The sequence below is a fragment of the Notolepis coatsorum genome (assembly GCF_963971535.1).
Source record: "Notolepis coatsorum genome assembly, chromosome: 1".
In the NCBI taxonomy this organism is placed as follows: Eukaryota; Metazoa; Chordata; class Actinopteri; order Aulopiformes; family Paralepididae; genus Notolepis; species Notolepis coatsorum.
This window is the reverse complement of record NC_140165.1, coordinates 80,903,781-80,921,006: the sequence shown is the minus strand read 5'-3', so window position 1 is coordinate 80,921,006 and position 17,226 is coordinate 80,903,781. Positions and strand designations below refer to the sequence as shown.

Sequence of the window (17,226 nt, the reverse complement as noted above, 5' to 3'; positions counted from 1 at the left end):
GTCCTTATTACCAGCTCTACATACTTAATACAAGTCCTTATTACCAGCTCTACATACTTAATACAAGTCCTTATTACCAGCTCTACATACTTAATACAAGTCCTTATTACCAGCTCTACATACTTAATACAACAGTCCTTATTACCAGCTATACATACTTAATATAAGGCCTTATTACCAGCTCTACATACTTAATACAAGTCCTTATTACCAGCTCTACATACTTAATACAAGGCCTTATTACCAGCTCTACATTCTCTGCCGGGCATTGTACCCATCTTTGTGCCCTCTCTGCCAGCGCTATAAGTCTATGGAGATGTTCACCTTCTTTGCAAGGCTATAACTTTTTAAATTGTATTGCTAAATTGACATTACTATGGCCCATTCAACATCAATTATCTATCGTTCAGGATGTAGGAACGTTTTACTTTTTCATTCACACATTCATACTAAAATACCGTCTAGAGTATAAATATGTTTTTATCGTTTTCTGCAGTATTTCATAGAACGTGAGATATAGGCATAAATGCATATATTAGACGATCAAATGCAGTTTGATACCAATCAACGTTATATTAAAAATTTCAACTGTACATGGTCCTAAACGTCATGACTGGTCATCTGCGGGTGAACGGAGGGGGGGAGGGGGGTCGTTTATAATTCAATGACGACATTAAATGATTTATGTAGTATGGGTGATATATTGATCAGAGCAGTTTGTATCTAAAATGGTAAAGAAAAACGCTGAAACGCACCCCAGTCTCCTCGTAGCGTTGGGCGATGAGAGTAGGGATGCACGATAATTATCGGGCCGATAATTATCGGGCCGATATCAGCAATTATGATGTCATCCCGATAAACCCGATAACGTTATTAATAGCTCCGATAATATAATATATTTTTTGGTAAAAAAATGCGGTGTGGGTGAATTGGAATGAAGTGCGTTTGTTTTGACTGTAGGCTCCTCCCGTTTTGTCAGTACTGTGGTACGACTGATAAGCGTGTGGTTTAGGAACAGGGCGTTTTACACAAATCCAGCGCTCCCTTTCTTGGCTGTGACGTAGCCACGCAAGTTTCTGGAAGCGCGCGGACGTTAACAACAAAGATGGCCGCGTCGGTACTCGGAATTTCAGAGGAAAAAGTTCGCTTGCTATTTGTAATAAATGCAATGCAGAAGTTCCACAAGGAGGGAAAAGCGCAACAACTTGTAATACATCCAGCCTGACGGGTCATCTGCGGCATCACCACCGCTACGATGGTGTGTTATTGTGTTAACTTAGAAGCCTACGACGACGCGAGGAGCTAAGCAAAGCTAGCCCCTTTCATGGCTGTGGTGATGCAACCCTTGGTTGAATACGCAGTCACTTATTGCTCCGTAGTAGCCAGGTTAATTTGCACCACCAAGGACTGCTTAAAAGCTAGCGGCTTGAGCCCTTGGGTCATTTCTGTCAAACTTCTTTAATTTAGCAAACGACTCGTCAATAGGTACAAGCGTGCTCGCGCCGTCGTTTTAACACCGTGGCGGTGGTGAGTTGCAGGTGACTTGTTGTTGTGGTGGTGATGTGAGGTGGTGATGTGTCCACTCAAAGCCTTTTTTTCAAGGCTCCGCTTTGAAAAAAGAAGAACAAAAAGCTTCGAGCGTCTTAGGTTGGATGTATTATAAGTTGTTGACGGATTGTGAATTTTCATTTGGAAAAATAAATATGGTCACTTTATCAGTCAAAACTGTTGTCTTGGCTTTTGTTTCTGTTGTCTGGTTAGGTCACATTTAAGTTGGTGTTAAGTTATTGTCCTGGGAAGTCTTTTTATGTATTATTATTGTATTGTGATATGTTTTGTTTCATGTTGAAAAAAGATTTTTTTTTATCAAAAAAAATATATACATTAAAAGACATTTTATAATACAATAAATATCGGTTATCGATATCGGTTATCGGCTTGAGGAGCATAAAGTTATCGGTATCGGTGTCAAAAAAGCAATATCGTGCATCCCTAGATGAGAGTGGAGCAAACAGATCCCAATTATGGGATGTTGATTGATGCGATCCATTTCCGGTTTGTATATTACTAATACACGTCCAAATCATGTTGATTATTGAGTTATGGCAAAGATCCATATCGACGGTGTCTGTATTGAGCCCCGGGACGATAAGCGAGTGGCCGGACAAAAATAGGGGACGGACCGATCTACAATGGGCACTTCCGGTTCGGCAACTCGCCGATCGGCCACCCGGTGGCGGTATTGAAGCGTTGCAGAGTTGTGATGGCTCAGACAGCATCACCCAAGACTCCGTGGGTGAAATATGAATACCATGACGAAAATATGAAATATTGATCTCAAAAACGCCTTACGGAGTTATTGGCAGACAACGCATGGCGGAGAAACTCGCCTTAACACGTGATTGGCGGAGAATGGGTTAATACAAGTCCTTATTACCAGCTCTACATAGTTAATACAAGTCCTTATTACCAGCTCTACATACTTAATAAAAGTCCTTATTACCAGCTCTACGTACTTAATACAAGTCCTTATTACCAGCTCTACATAGTTAATACAACAGTCCTTATTACCAGCTAATGCTATACATACTTAATACAAGTCCTTATTACCAGCTCTACATACTTAATACAAGTCTTTATTACCAGCTCTACATACTTAATAGAAGTCCTTATTACCAGCTCTACGTACTTAATACAAGTCCTTATTACCAGCTCTACGTACGTGAAAAGGGTCACAGCCAGCAAGACCCAAGATTGATGACCTCTCGACCAGGGACTTCACGACCAGAGGTCCCATGTTCTTCCCCCCCCCACGACAAGAGGGTGGTCGGATTATGAGAGGCCAAAGAAGGCCAGAAAGACAGCCAAGTATACAAACAACAAGCCTTATCAATAAAAGAAATGTTGGTAAAAATATAATCAAAAAGCAACGCCCTGTTTTCTAAAAACCTGGTTGGAAAACAGTGATTATATAGTTGTGTGAACAGTGATTTCTGTTCTACCCTTTTATATATATGTAACACTATAGCCGTATAACCTATTTTTCACATGTAATTATATAGGTACATATATGTATAATGCTAAATTGATTATATGCTTCATAGGCAAATCATAAGTTTCTGCTTAAAGAATGAATTGCCTGGTCTGCATTGTATGAAGGGAGGTAACTGTGAAAATGTGGCCTTGACAGGGGGCCTCTGCCATGAAAAGGGATTTTACCCACAGAAGGCCTCGCCTAGCCTGCCTGCATTTTTTACTACCTGTTCCGTACTGATCCGTCTGCTTTTTTTACTGATAGTGTGGCAGAGCGAGAGGCCCCAAGCCAGGGGAAGGTAAAGGCGGAAATGTGAAAGTCTAGAGAAGACAGCCCAAGTACTCTTGTGTATTCTTGTGAATCACTGTTCTGATACATAACTGAAAAAAGTAACAAATAACTAAAGGAGTTGAGAAGAAACACGTTATGTGTGCCACAAGTCAACGAGCGCCACCTGTGTTATAAACTTATACACTCTTAAAACTATATAACAGTTAAATGTTAAATGTTTTGCTACAGTCAGAAATGTTGATATAGAGGTGTATACATATTCTGCTGAATTAATTATATGTTTCATAATTCTATGCTTAAAATGAAAGTGTGTAATACTATATATTACTATACTGTGTAAATTCTGTGTTCACTGGATGAGAGCAACTTTGAGGACTCTCTGCCACAACTCTGAGGAGTCGGGATGGGAGTTTTCACAGATGGCCTCGCGGCACTGGCTGACACCCGGTTAACCCGAATCCCGAATCCCGTCCAATCTTTCGCCGTCGACTAAAGACTCACTTCTTCAACCATTATCTGAAATGATAAAAAAAAAAAAAAAAAAAAAATCTAACCCCGACTAACCTTAATGTCATGCACTTGTCCTAATAAACTAACCTACACTGTAACACGCAACACTTTGATGAACATTGTTACTCAGCTGATAGAGTTATACCCTTCTTGCTGTCTTGTCGCACAGAACTTGTAAGTCGCTTTGGATAAAAGCGTCAGCTAAATGACTAAATGTAAATGTAAATGTAACCCTTGCACGCCTTGCCCTGTTAAAAGAGTGTGTGGAGGGACTCTCCATACTTGAATCACTATGTAACTGTATGTAACGCAAGTAGAGGAAAGGGGTTGATACTTACTGTATATGTACAGTAAAATGATTGGATAAAATGTACTGAGGTTTTAAACGTTGAGTGGCTAGTGAAATTACATCACAGTATTTAAACCAATGGCAAAAAGATCTTTTTTCCTATATAAGGGCTAACTTGCTCCATCTCAAGAGAGATTTTTTGGATTCTGCATTCTGATAATTCCTAAGAGGAACCTTTTTTGTACTTATAAGCATGATTGTGCATTTATTGTAATCTTGTATTTTTAAAAAATAAAAACCTTTTTTGAACCCACTTCGTGTACATCCTTCTGACCATTCTGGTAAGCATTGAAATGTGTTGCACTTATGACTTTACCCATTTTTTGCATGATGAAAAAGAGTCGGCAGAAACACTGCCCCGTGATGTTCATGATTTATGATGTAAAACTCTAGTAGTAATGATCCCATATGTCTTTATCCACACAGAGACCTAAAGAAAGAAATATATCATATGTATGCCATGTGTGTATGTAGCATATATATATTCTATATATATATATAATGTAGATTCTATATAATGGGCTTATTAAGTAATGTTACAGTGGTAATACTTATTAAAAAAGTAGTAATACAACCAAGCTTTCAAATGAGCAGTATTACAAGCCCTTTCGTAAAATGATGATAATAATAAGATTATTTTTATTATAGGCATATAAGAGTTCTCCTAGACCTACATATTGTGACTTCGTAAGAGTAACTTCTAGTTGCCGTGTGACGGATAAGGGAAATGGATATCATCTGATTAAAGACAGTGTCATACTGGTCAAATTAATCCTTCCCGGTGCAAATAAAATAAGAGACTCCGCAACTTCAATCACTCCACTATGGTCGATGACTGGGGGGGACGGAGCGGTGCGTGTGTTATGTCTGTCGGTCGGGTTTGACCACAGCAGTTTGTGGACGCATTGGGTTCTGGATATCACAGACATCGCAGGACGCTGCTTGATGTTGAGATGAGCGGACCAATGAGTTATGGGGTTATCAATCTGACCGAAGACTGGCATGAGCATATATCAGTACGTAATACAAGTCCTTATTACCAGCTCTACATACTTAATACAAGTCCTTATTACCAGCTCTACATACTTAATACAACTGTCCTTATTACCAGCTATACATACTTAATACAAGGCCTTATTACCAGCTCTACATACTTAATACAAGGCCTTATTACCAGCTCTACATACTTAATACAAGTCCTTATTACCAGCTCTACATACTTAATACAAGGCCTTATTACCAGCTCTACATACTTACAAGTCATTATTACCAGCTCGACATAGTTAATACAAGTCCTTATTACCAGCTCTACATACTTAATACAAGTCCTTATTACCAGCTATACATACTTAATACAAGTCCTTATTACCAGCTCTACATAGTTAATACAACAGTCCTTATTACCAGCTAATGCTATACATACTTAATACAACAGTCCTTATTACCAGCTCTACTTAATACAAGTCCTTATTACCAGCTCTACATACTTAATACAAGTCTTTATTACCAGCTCTACATACTTAATACAAGTCCTTATTACCAGCTCTACATACTTAATACAAGTCCTTATTACCAGCTCTACATACTTAATACAAGTCATTATTACCAGCTCTACATACTTAATACAAGTCCTTATTACCAGCTCTACATACTTAATACAAGTCCTTATTACCAGCTCTACATAGTTAATACAACAGTCCTTATTACCAGCTAATGCTATACATACTTAATACAACAGTCCTTATTACCAGCTCTACATACTTAATACAAGTCCTTATTACCAGCTCTACATACTTAATACAAGTCTTTATTACCAGCTCTACATATTTAATACAAGTCCTTATTACCAGCTCTACGTACTTAATACAAGTCCTTATTACCAGCTCTACGTACGTAATACAAGTCCTTATTACCAGCTCTACATAGTTAATACAAGTCCTTATTACCAGCTCTACATACTTAATACAAGTCCTTATTACCAGCTCTACATACTTAATACAAGTCCTTATTACCAGCTCTACATACTTAATACAACAGTCCTTATTACCAGCTCTACATACTTAATACAAGGCCTTATTACCAGCTCTACATACTTAATACAAGGACCTATTACCAGCTCTACATACTTAATACAAGTCCTTATTACCAGCTCTACATAGTTAATACAAGTCCTTATTACCAGCTCTACATACGTAATACAAGTCCTTATTACCAGCTCTACATACTAAATACAAGTCCTTATTACCAGCTCTACATACTTAATACAAGGCCTTATTACCAGCTCTACATACTTAATACAAGTCCTTATTAACAGCTCTACATACTTAATACAAGGCCTTATTACCAGCTCTACGTACTTAATACAAGTCCTTATTACCAGCTCTACATAGTTAATACAACAGTCCTTATTACCAGCTAATGCTATACATACTTAATACAACAGTCCTTATTACCAGCTCTACATACTTAATACAAGTCCTTATTACCAGCTCTACATAGTTAATACAAGTCCTTATTACCAGCTCGACATACTTAATACAAGTCCTTATTACCAGCTCTACATACTTAATACAAGTCCTTATTACCAGCTCTACGTACTAAATACAAGTCCTTATTACCAGCTCTACATACTTAATACAAGGCCTTATTACCAGCTCTACATACTTAATACAAGTCCTTATTACCAGCTCTACATACTTAATACAAGGCCTTATTACCAGCTCTACATAGTTAATACAAGTCCTTATTACCAGCTCTACGTACTTAATACAAGTCCTTATTACCAGCTCTACATACTTAATACAAGTCCTTATTACCAGCTCTACATACTTAATACAAGGCCTTATTACCAGCTCTACATAGTTAATACAAGTCCTTATTACCAGCTCTACGTACTTAATACAAGTCCTTATTACCAGCTCTACATACTTAATACAAGTCCTTATTACCAGCTCTACATACTTAATACAAGTCCTTATTACCAGCTCTACATACTTAATACAAGGCCTTATTACCAGCTCTACATAGTTAATACAAGTCCTTATTACCAGCTCTACGTACTTAATACAAGTCCTTATTACCAGCTCTACATACTTAATACAAGTCCTTATTACCAGCTCTACATACTTAATACAAGTCCTTATTACCAGCTCTACATACTTAATACAAGTCCTTATTACCAGCTCTACATACTTAATACAAGTCATTATTACCAGCTCTACATACTTAATACAAGTCCTTATTACCAGCTCTACATACTTAATACAAGTCCTTATTACCAGCTCTACATAGTTAATACAACAGTCCTTATTACCAGCTAATGCTATACATACTTAATACAACAGTCCTTATTACCAGCTCTACATACTTAATACAAGTCCTTATTACCAGCTCTACATACTTAATACAAGTCTTTATTACCAGCTCTACATATTTAATACAAGTCCTTATTACCAGCTCTACGTACTTAATACAAGTCCTTATTACCAGCTCTACGTACGTAATACAAGTCCTTATTACCAGCTCTACATAGTTAATACAAGTCCTTATTACCAGCTCTACATACTTAATACAAGTCCTTATTACCAGCTCTACATACTTAATACAAGTCCTTATTACCAGCTCTACATACTTAATACAACAGTCCTTATTACCAGCTCTACATACTTAATACAAGGCCTTATTACCAGCTCTACATACTTAATACAAGGACCTATTACCAGCTCTACATACTTAATACAAGTCCTTATTACCAGCTCTACATAGTTAATACAAGTCCTTATTACCAGCTCTACATACGTAATACAAGTCCTTATTACCAGCTCTACATACTAAATACAAGTCCTTATTACCAGCTCTACATACTTAATACAAGGCCTTATTACCAGCTCTACATACTTAATACAAGTCCTTATTAACAGCTCTACATACTTAATACAAGGCCTTATTACCAGCTCTACGTACTTAATACAAGTCCTTATTACCAGCTCTACATAGTTAATACAACAGTCCTTATTACCAGCTAATGCTATACATACTTAATACAACAGTCCTTATTACCAGCTCTACATACTTAATACAAGTCCTTATTACCAGCTCTACATAGTTAATACAAGTCCTTATTACCAGCTCGACATACTTAATACAAGTCCTTATTACCAGCTCTACATACTTAATACAAGTCCTTATTACCAGCTCTACGTACTAAATACAAGTCCTTATTACCAGCTCTACATACTTAATACAAGGCCTTATTACCAGCTCTACATACTTAATACAAGTCCTTATTACCAGCTCTACATACTTAATACAAGGCCTTATTACCAGCTCTACATAGTTAATACAAGTCCTTATTACCAGCTCTACGTACTTAATACAAGTCCTTATTACCAGCTCTACATACTTAATACAAGTCCTTATTACCAGCTCTACATACTTAATACAAGGCCTTATTACCAGCTCTACATAGTTAATACAAGTCCTTATTACCAGCTCTACGTACTTAATACAAGTCCTTATTACCAGCTCTACATACTTAATACAAGTCCTTATTACCAGCTCTACATACTTAATACAAGTCCTTATTACCAGCTCTACATACTTAATACAACAGTCCTTATTACCAGCTAATGCTATACATACTTAATACAACAGTCCTTATTACCAGCTCTACATACTTAATACAAGGCCTTATTACCAGCTCTACATACTTAATATACAAGTCCTTATTACCGGCTATAAAATACTCATTACTCAATATAAAAGGTTTGATTGATTGATTGATTGATTGATTGATTGATTGATTGATTGATTGATTGATTGAAAACGTTATTAACAGATTGCAGAATGGGTACAATACGGTACGGCTCAATACACACAATTGTTAAGGGGATGCAGACCAGAGAAAGACTTTCATCTTGTTTACATCAGTGTCCCCCATTTTTTATTCATGACATTTATGACATACAGATATACAGTACTGTTACATCCAGACATGTATGACATACAAGATATACAAATATACAGTACTGTTTAAGAGACAGAGATCATAAAAGAAAATATATACATTCGAGGGGGAAGAAACTGTACATTAGAGGGGGTTGGGGTTTGGACATTTACCGGGGCCAGTTTCGAATTGCAGCCTCCCGTAGGTGCTCTTTGAGAGCGGTTTTGGGTGGAGGGTAGGGATTCACATTATTTTAAGGCTGTGGGTAGGGCGTTCCACATTGTTGTGGCATAATTGCGAAATGTGTTTAGTCCCTTGTTTGAGACGAATCTGGGTTGAACATGATTTGTGGAACTCCCTCTGGTGTTGTGGTCTATGCCATCCTAGGTTGTCAAAGTGGGCAGGGGTGAGGTGGGTTCTAGGAGTAAGGTCAAGCAGTAGTCTGACCAGTTTGTTTTGTGATGTTTGTAGTCTTGTTTTTAGGGCCTTTGAGGTGCTTATTTTTTTTCGTGCAGATTTGATCATGGTGTTTACATCATTTCTCAGTCTATTTCTTTGTTGTTTGATTTCAACCACGTGGGCTTGGAGATCACTGTTTGAGCTTTTGGCAAGCTTTGAATGACTTGAAGTTCAGAGCATTTTTTGTCTCTGGTTTTCATAGCGGTCAGTATGTCTGAGTGCATCCATGGCTCAGCGCGATTTTTAACCCTGGTGGTTCTTAGGGGGGCCATGTTGTTTAGTATTGATGAGAATTTGGTTTTGAATCCAAGCCATGTTTCTTCAACTAGTGTACCACTGAGCTCATCTGACCAGTCTAGGCTCTCCAGTTCTTATATAAAGGCCTCACTAGAGTAGGTTTTGAGGTCCCTAGATGTGACTGTTTTGTGACAGCCAGCCTTTTGTTTTAGCTTTTTGTGAGTACAGAATATCATATGATGATCGCTTAACCCGCATGCTATAACCCCTTTATTGGAGATCCTGGACTTGTCAGAGGTCAGAATGAGATCAATGGTAGTGGTGGGGGGAAATATCGATATATTAGATATGTAGTAGTATCGTGATACATTGCGTGGCGATACTGTATCGATACAGGGACGCCAAGTATCGATATTTAATTATTTATTCATTTATAAAAAAAAATTATAAAAAGTTTTATATATATTTTTTTTATAAGGAAGTTGCATTGTTCATTTCAATACCTGTAATAGTACAGTAGTCCACACACACGTGTGCATTCAGTTAAGTTGGAATATAACTGTAATACAAACAGTTCAGTTTGTCAGGTACATGCAACACAGATTACAGTGTTTACATCTGTCTGCTTGAGAAAATACCATGTTCTGCAATAAAAAGTATTGAAGTGAGATGAACATACTGAACTTTATTTTTTAGATAAAACATGTTGACAAAGTTTTACTTTGCAGTTGAAAAACGGTAATAAATCGCAATATTAATATCGCAATACTCAGCATAGCGCAATATATTTAGTATCGCAATACTATCGTATTGTGACTCAAGTATCGTGATAGTATCGTATCGTGAGGCCTCTGGTGATTCCCACCCCTAATCAATGGTAGTTTGTGTTGAATCACACTCTTGTGGGTTGGGTGATTAGCTGGCTGACACTGTGCAGATCACAAAACCTACTGAAGGACTTGGAAACGGGTGCTTCTTTTCGTTGCATATCCGTGTTCCAGTCCCCAATCAGGATTTTTTTCCTGCATCTTCAACCCCAGCTAAACACCCATCAAGTGTATCATAAATAAAAGCCACTCTGTTCTGGTGGTCTGTAGATGGTGCCGACTAGTACAGTCTTAGCCCTTTTGAACTTAATTTCAACCCCAATACCGTTTCAATTGCATTATGATTCAGGTCAGTATGGTTAACACTTTCTATGCCACTCACGAGTTTTCTCTGAATTATTAATATCTCGTTGAAAGCCACTCACGAGATTTCTCGGATTTTAATTTTTTTTTGCGATCTGAAATCATATTGCATCACGCGAGCCTACCCTAGTATACCCGAGTGCCGCCGGCGATCAGATGTGGAAAAAAGCGCCCCCTATCGTCTCCCAGATGACATAAGGGATTTTGGAATGGACTCAATGAAAATGGATGGGGGAAAAAATCCTGTACTCCACATTTTCCAGTCCACTGTTCCAGCCGGGGTTACCACAGTTCATTCTGGATCCTCTGAGCCCCGCGGAATCATGTGTACTACTGTATCACGTTGGATCTATACACTTATCGATTTTTTCGAATGGTGATCAGGAATTGGAATATACCAGTTGGATACCATCTGATGTCAGGTAAGGAATCTATGTTATCAGTGTTAGGATAATCAGACTCATTTTGATGAAGATATAAGCTGTTTTGTGAAATGGGCTCTATCGGTTTCACTGTAAAAATCCAAGAGGAAATGAACACGGCGATTATCCGTGCGCGGCTCGAGTGTGCGTGCGTGCACATATAATATTGATCACCTAGCGTTTATTTGAAAACGATTCAAAATAGGCCGACAAATATCAACGTTCTGGAATATTCCAGTAAAAGACGATTATCATAGAATGGTCCAGAATGGACTGTTTTTTACCTCAAAACGGGTGCTTTTCAAAATGCTCTCAAACGGAAATGAAGCGATAAAAAACCAATCTGCCTTGACAGCACTGACTGGAAAAGGATTCTTTGATAAGCGACGGGCAGATTAGACACATAGCCATAATTTAAAACATAGATTAGGCGATATTAAGCGTAACATTGGCGCCGATGGTGGCATTCAAGAGCTAACTCTGGCGCCACCTCGTGGCACTGAAAGTGTTAATGAATTTTGTATCTTTGTGTATACACGCAGACACCACCTCCAGTGTTTCCCCTATATGCATTCAGCTGCGCCACTGCTGAATTAGGACCGCCGCTGCTATGAACTAGACTATAAAAAAAAATGTATAAAAAAAATAATAATAATAATAATTTAGAATATTTAAAAAAAAAAATTATCATTTAATTTGGGCTGTGGGGGGGTGCTTAATGTAAAATACTGACCTGAGGAAAAGGCTGCAGGGAGAAAGCACTGCAGTCTAGTCGATTTTGTGTTTTGAGCACAAAGTTCATCATAGATCTAGCCTCTTTATTTTGCTCTCAAAATGCACCAGATTGATGCATTTAACTTTAAAATGTAAAAAAATATATAAGTTTTTCTGGGGAAACACTGACCTCCATACTTGTTCCTGTCATACATGATAGTTGACTACAGCTCATGGTTGATTGATTGATTGAAAATGTTATCAACAGATTGCAGAATGGGTACAATACAGTACAGCTCAATACACACAATTGTATGCAGACCAGAGAAAGACTTTCGTCTTGTTTACATCAGGGTCCCGCATTTTCAATTCATCTTGACATATATGACATACAGATACAGTACTGCTACATCTAGACATTTATGACATACCAGATTTACAAATACAGTAGTTTGTGATACAAAAAGAGTCTACAAAAGAGAGTATATACACTCTTTTCTGGACACTTTTTGTATTACAAACAGTGCTGTATTTGCAAATCTGGTATGTCATAAATGTATAGATGTAGCAGTACTGTCTATCTGTATGTCGTTATGATGAATTGAAAATGGGGGACCCTGATGTAAACAAGACGAAAGTCTTTCTCTGGTCTGCATCCCCTTAACAATTGTATGTATTGAGCTGTACTGTATTGTACCCATTCTGCAATCTGTTAATAACATTTTCAATCAATCAATCAAAACCTAGGTGACCGCTAGCCAGCATCCACATTTTCCTCATCTACAGACGTCTGTCACTGAATTATACAAGAAACAATGTCCATATCCATATCATTGCTTTACATACATTTTGTGAATGTTTTTAAGTGCTTGCTTATTACATGCTACCGACCTGTTTGTTTGTGAACAGATAGAATAAGGAGACAGACGATAGTTAGGTCGGTTCCGTTGGCTTCCTGTCACAGAATGACGAGGAGCCACACACGCGGAAGGAACAGTTTCAGTTCCGCTGTGGCCCAGTACTCCACTGCCACCTACTGGCTAAACTAAATAGTAATCATAGCAACGATGCCAGTTTAAATACAAACACTAAAAAACAATAATAATAATAATAATAATAATAATAATAATAATAATAATAATAATAATAATAATAATAATAATAATAATAATAATAATAATAATAATAATAATAATAATAATAATAATAATAATAATAATAATAATAATAATAATAATAATAATAATAATAATAATAATAATAATAATAATGCATTCTATTTATAAGGCGCCTTTCAAGGCACTCAAGGACGCCGTACAACAATTTAAAAACAGTTAAATTCATAATCACAGTACATTAAAATAATAAAAATAAAAAAATATATAAAATCAGACAGAAAATAAAATCAGACATACGCCTGCCTAAAAAGGTGGGTTTTGAGGTGGGTTTTAAAAGAAATGATGGAGTCAATGTTCCTGATGTCGGGGGGGAGGGAGTTCCAGAGGCGGGGGGGCAGAGCAGCTGAAGGCTCTTGACCCCATGGTGGACAGACGGGCTGGGGGGACGGTCAGGTTGATGGAGGAGGCAGACCTGAGGGACCGGGTGGGAATGTTGATATGAAGGAGGTCGGACAGGTATGGAGGGGCGAGGTTGTGAATGGCCTTGTATGTATGGAGGAGGATCTTGTAGTCTATGCGGAGTTTAATGGGAAGCCAGTGTAGTTGGCGTAGGACGGGGGTGATGTGACTGATGACAGGGGTTCTGGTGATTATGCGGGCAGCAGCGTTCTGGACCAATTGGAGCTTATGGAGGAGTTTGTGGGGGAGACCAAAGAGAAGGGAGTTGCAGTAATCTAAGCGGGAAGTGACGAGGGAGTGGACCAGGATTGCGGCGCTGTTGGGAGTGAGTGAAGGGCGGAGGCGGTTGATGTTGCGAAGGTGGAAGTAGGCGGACCGGATGATGTTATTGATGTGGGAATGGAATGATAGGGTGCTGTCGAGGACAACACCCAGACTCTTGACCTGGGGGGAAGGGGAAACCAAGGAGTTGTCTATGGTGAGGGTGAAACTGGGGTGCTTGGTGAGTGTGGACTTGGAGCCAATGAGGACTACCTCTGTTTTGCCACTGTTTAATTTCAGGAAATTTGAGGTGAACCAGAATTTGATTTCCTGTAGACAGGCACAGAGGGAAGAGGGAGGGAGGGTGGAAGTGGGTTTGGAGGAAACATAGAGCTGGGTGTCGTCCGCGTAGCAGTGGAAATTGATGCTGTATTTGCGGAGAATCCGACCGAGTGGGAGGAGGTAGATAATGAAGAGGATAGGGCCAAGGACAGAGCCCTGGGGAACACCGGAGGAGAGGGGGGATGGATGGGATGTGAATGATTTTAGCTGAATGAACTGAGTACGGCCAGCAGTGGTGCAGTGCTGGGCAACCGCGGTCAAACGGCGTTTGGGCTTCGAAGTGCGCGCATCCTATTATTATGCAAAGTCTAGGTGATAAGTGCCTAGACTTTGCATAATAATAGGATACCGTTTGACCTCCGCCCATATTACGACTGCACCCCTGACGGCCAGAGAGATATGAGTGGAACCAGTCTAGGGATGTGTGGGAGATTCCAATGGAGGCTAGTCGGTTAAGGAGGGTGGAGTGAGATATGGTGTCAAATGCGGCTCTTAGATCGAGGAGGATGAGGATGGATAATAGTCCGGAGTCAGCTGCCATCAGTAGGTCATTTGTGATGGTTGATTTGCTTGGTTGTAACCCTGTCCACACACATGTCCATCTGTTGTATTGTCAATTCATTATAATCTGTATTGTTGTAATAATAATAATAATAATAATAATAATAATAATAATAATAATAATAATAATAATAATAATAATAATAATAATAATAATAATAATAATAATAATAATAATAATAATAATAATGAATAAAAAAAGAAATGCGATTAAAAAAGAAAACATACGTGATCTTACACCTGGACAGACATCCGTCTGGATTTTTATTATTATTATTATTATTATTATTATTATTATTATTATTATTATTATTATTATTATTATTATTATTATTATTATTATTATTATTATTATTATTATTATTATTATTATTATTATTATTATTATTATTATTATTATTATTATTATTATTATTATTATTATTATTATTATTATTATTATCATTAACATTAGTTGACAGAAAGCAAATGCAGGGACAGGGACATCATTTCCATTTGGGGTGATATGGGCTCTATGTCTGGTCTTGTTCCATACTCTAGTATCAGCATTTCATATTTACTGGAGCTAATTTGTTTGCCTTTTTGGATAAACCAGCGTTTTCGAAGATAGTTACAAAGATATTTAGGAACATGTTCGAGAATGAGGTCCAATATACAGAATCCAGAGAGCAATATATCAAATGTCTGAATTAACTTTAACTGTTATGGTTTGTAACCGACCCCAATCGCACAACACAAGACAGGTATGAGAGTAAGCCAAGAACTGGGCATTTATTGAAACACACAGAAAACGGCACTGTCCCTTTAAGGGAGAACACAAATTACTGGAAAACAAGAAATGGGAAAAAGGCACAGTGCCTTTAAGAGGCGAGCTGGCTAAGGGGAAGGCTAAGGGAAACAGGACAGGGCAAGGGACAAGGGCAGGAACTGGGAGGACTAGGAGGACTGGACAGGGATGACTAGGAGGACTAGGAGGACTGGACAGGGAGGACTAGGATGACTAGGAGGACTGGACAGGGAGGACTAGGAGGACTAGAGAGGGGAAACAGGGACAGAGGCCCGCGGAGGCGGGCTGGGGACAGGGAGGACTAGGAGGACTAGAAGGACTGGACAGGGAGGACTAGGAGGACTAGAGGACTGGACAGGGAGGACTAGGAGGACTAGAGAGGGGAAACAGGAACAGAGGCCCGCGGAGGCGGGCTGGGGACAGGGAAGACTAGGAGGACTAGAAGGACTGGACAGGGAGGACTAGGAGGACTAGAGGACTGGACAGGGAGGACTAGGAGGACTAGAGAGGGGAAACAGGAACAGAGGCCCGCGGAGGCGGGCTGGGGACAGGGAAGACTAGGAGGACTAGAAGGACTGGACAGGGAGGACTAGGAGGACTAGAGGACTGGACAGGGAGGACTAGGAGGACTAGAGAGGGGAAACAGGAACAGAGGCCCGCGGAGGCGGGCTGGGGACAAGAAGACTGGGATACAAGCATTAGAAGAATGTTGCTGCTCTGCAGCTTCTCCCGGGAAGGTTCGTCTGAGGAATCTGACAGTGACGTCAGAGCCGCTCTGCAGAATCCTCTCGGCAGCTCTCCGAGGTGGAAACGGGACAGAGAGGGAGAGAGAGAGCGGGTTAGCTCAGAGTACAGTTGGGAACAGAGCAGGTGACAGGAGAAGTGACTTGTCCCAAAACAGAGTAATCCAAGTGACTGAATCTTCGGTGTAAATACACACTGCGAGTAATGTCCCAACAACAATCCACGTGATAGAATCTTCGGTGCAAATACACACAGTGAGCGAAGTCCCAATTATAATACAAGTGATAATATCTTCGGTGTGAATACACACAGTAAGCGATGTCCCAATAATAATCCAGGTGAAAATATCTTCGGTGTGAAATCACACAGTGAGCAAAGTTCAAGCAAATATTATCCCAAATGAACAATCCAAAAAGCAGGCACAGGGTGAGTGACAGTCTGAACAAAAGCAGGATCTCTTCAGTGTTTAACACACACGAAAAATGATAGGGTCAAAAGACAGTCTTGCAAAACTCACCCAGGCGCTGTGCGTAAAGAGAGCAGGATCAAACAGGGCGAGCGCGTCGCTACGGGAAACGGGTTGTCCAAGCGGAATACTGAGTGGTGCGCGGCTGTTTGGAGTTCGCGCCGGTACGGAGAGCGCGTCTGGCTCGGAGGTCTGGATGCGCGTCAGGATGCGCGTCTGGAGTGAAGAGCACGTCTGCTGCGCGGAGGTCTGGATGCGCGTCTGGATGCGCGTCTGGAGTGAAGAGCGCGTCTGCTGCGCGGAGGTCTGGATGCGCGTCTGGATGCGCGTCTGGAGT

The 17,226-nt window shown here is 39.4% G+C and overlaps 1 protein-coding gene across 1 annotated transcript in view; it reads right to left on the bottom strand.

Annotated features, from left to right (window-relative positions):
- LOC311239772 (uncharacterized protein) overlaps positions 1-13,109 on the bottom strand; it is a gene marked incomplete at its 3' end in the record, with an annotated part of 83,443 nt that extends 70,334 nt beyond the window's left edge. The window contains exon 1 of the mRNA XM_084328204.1: positions 13,043-13,109. The remainder of the gene's footprint in view (positions 1-13,042) is intronic.
- Positions 13,110-17,226: the final 4,117 nt, after the last annotated feature.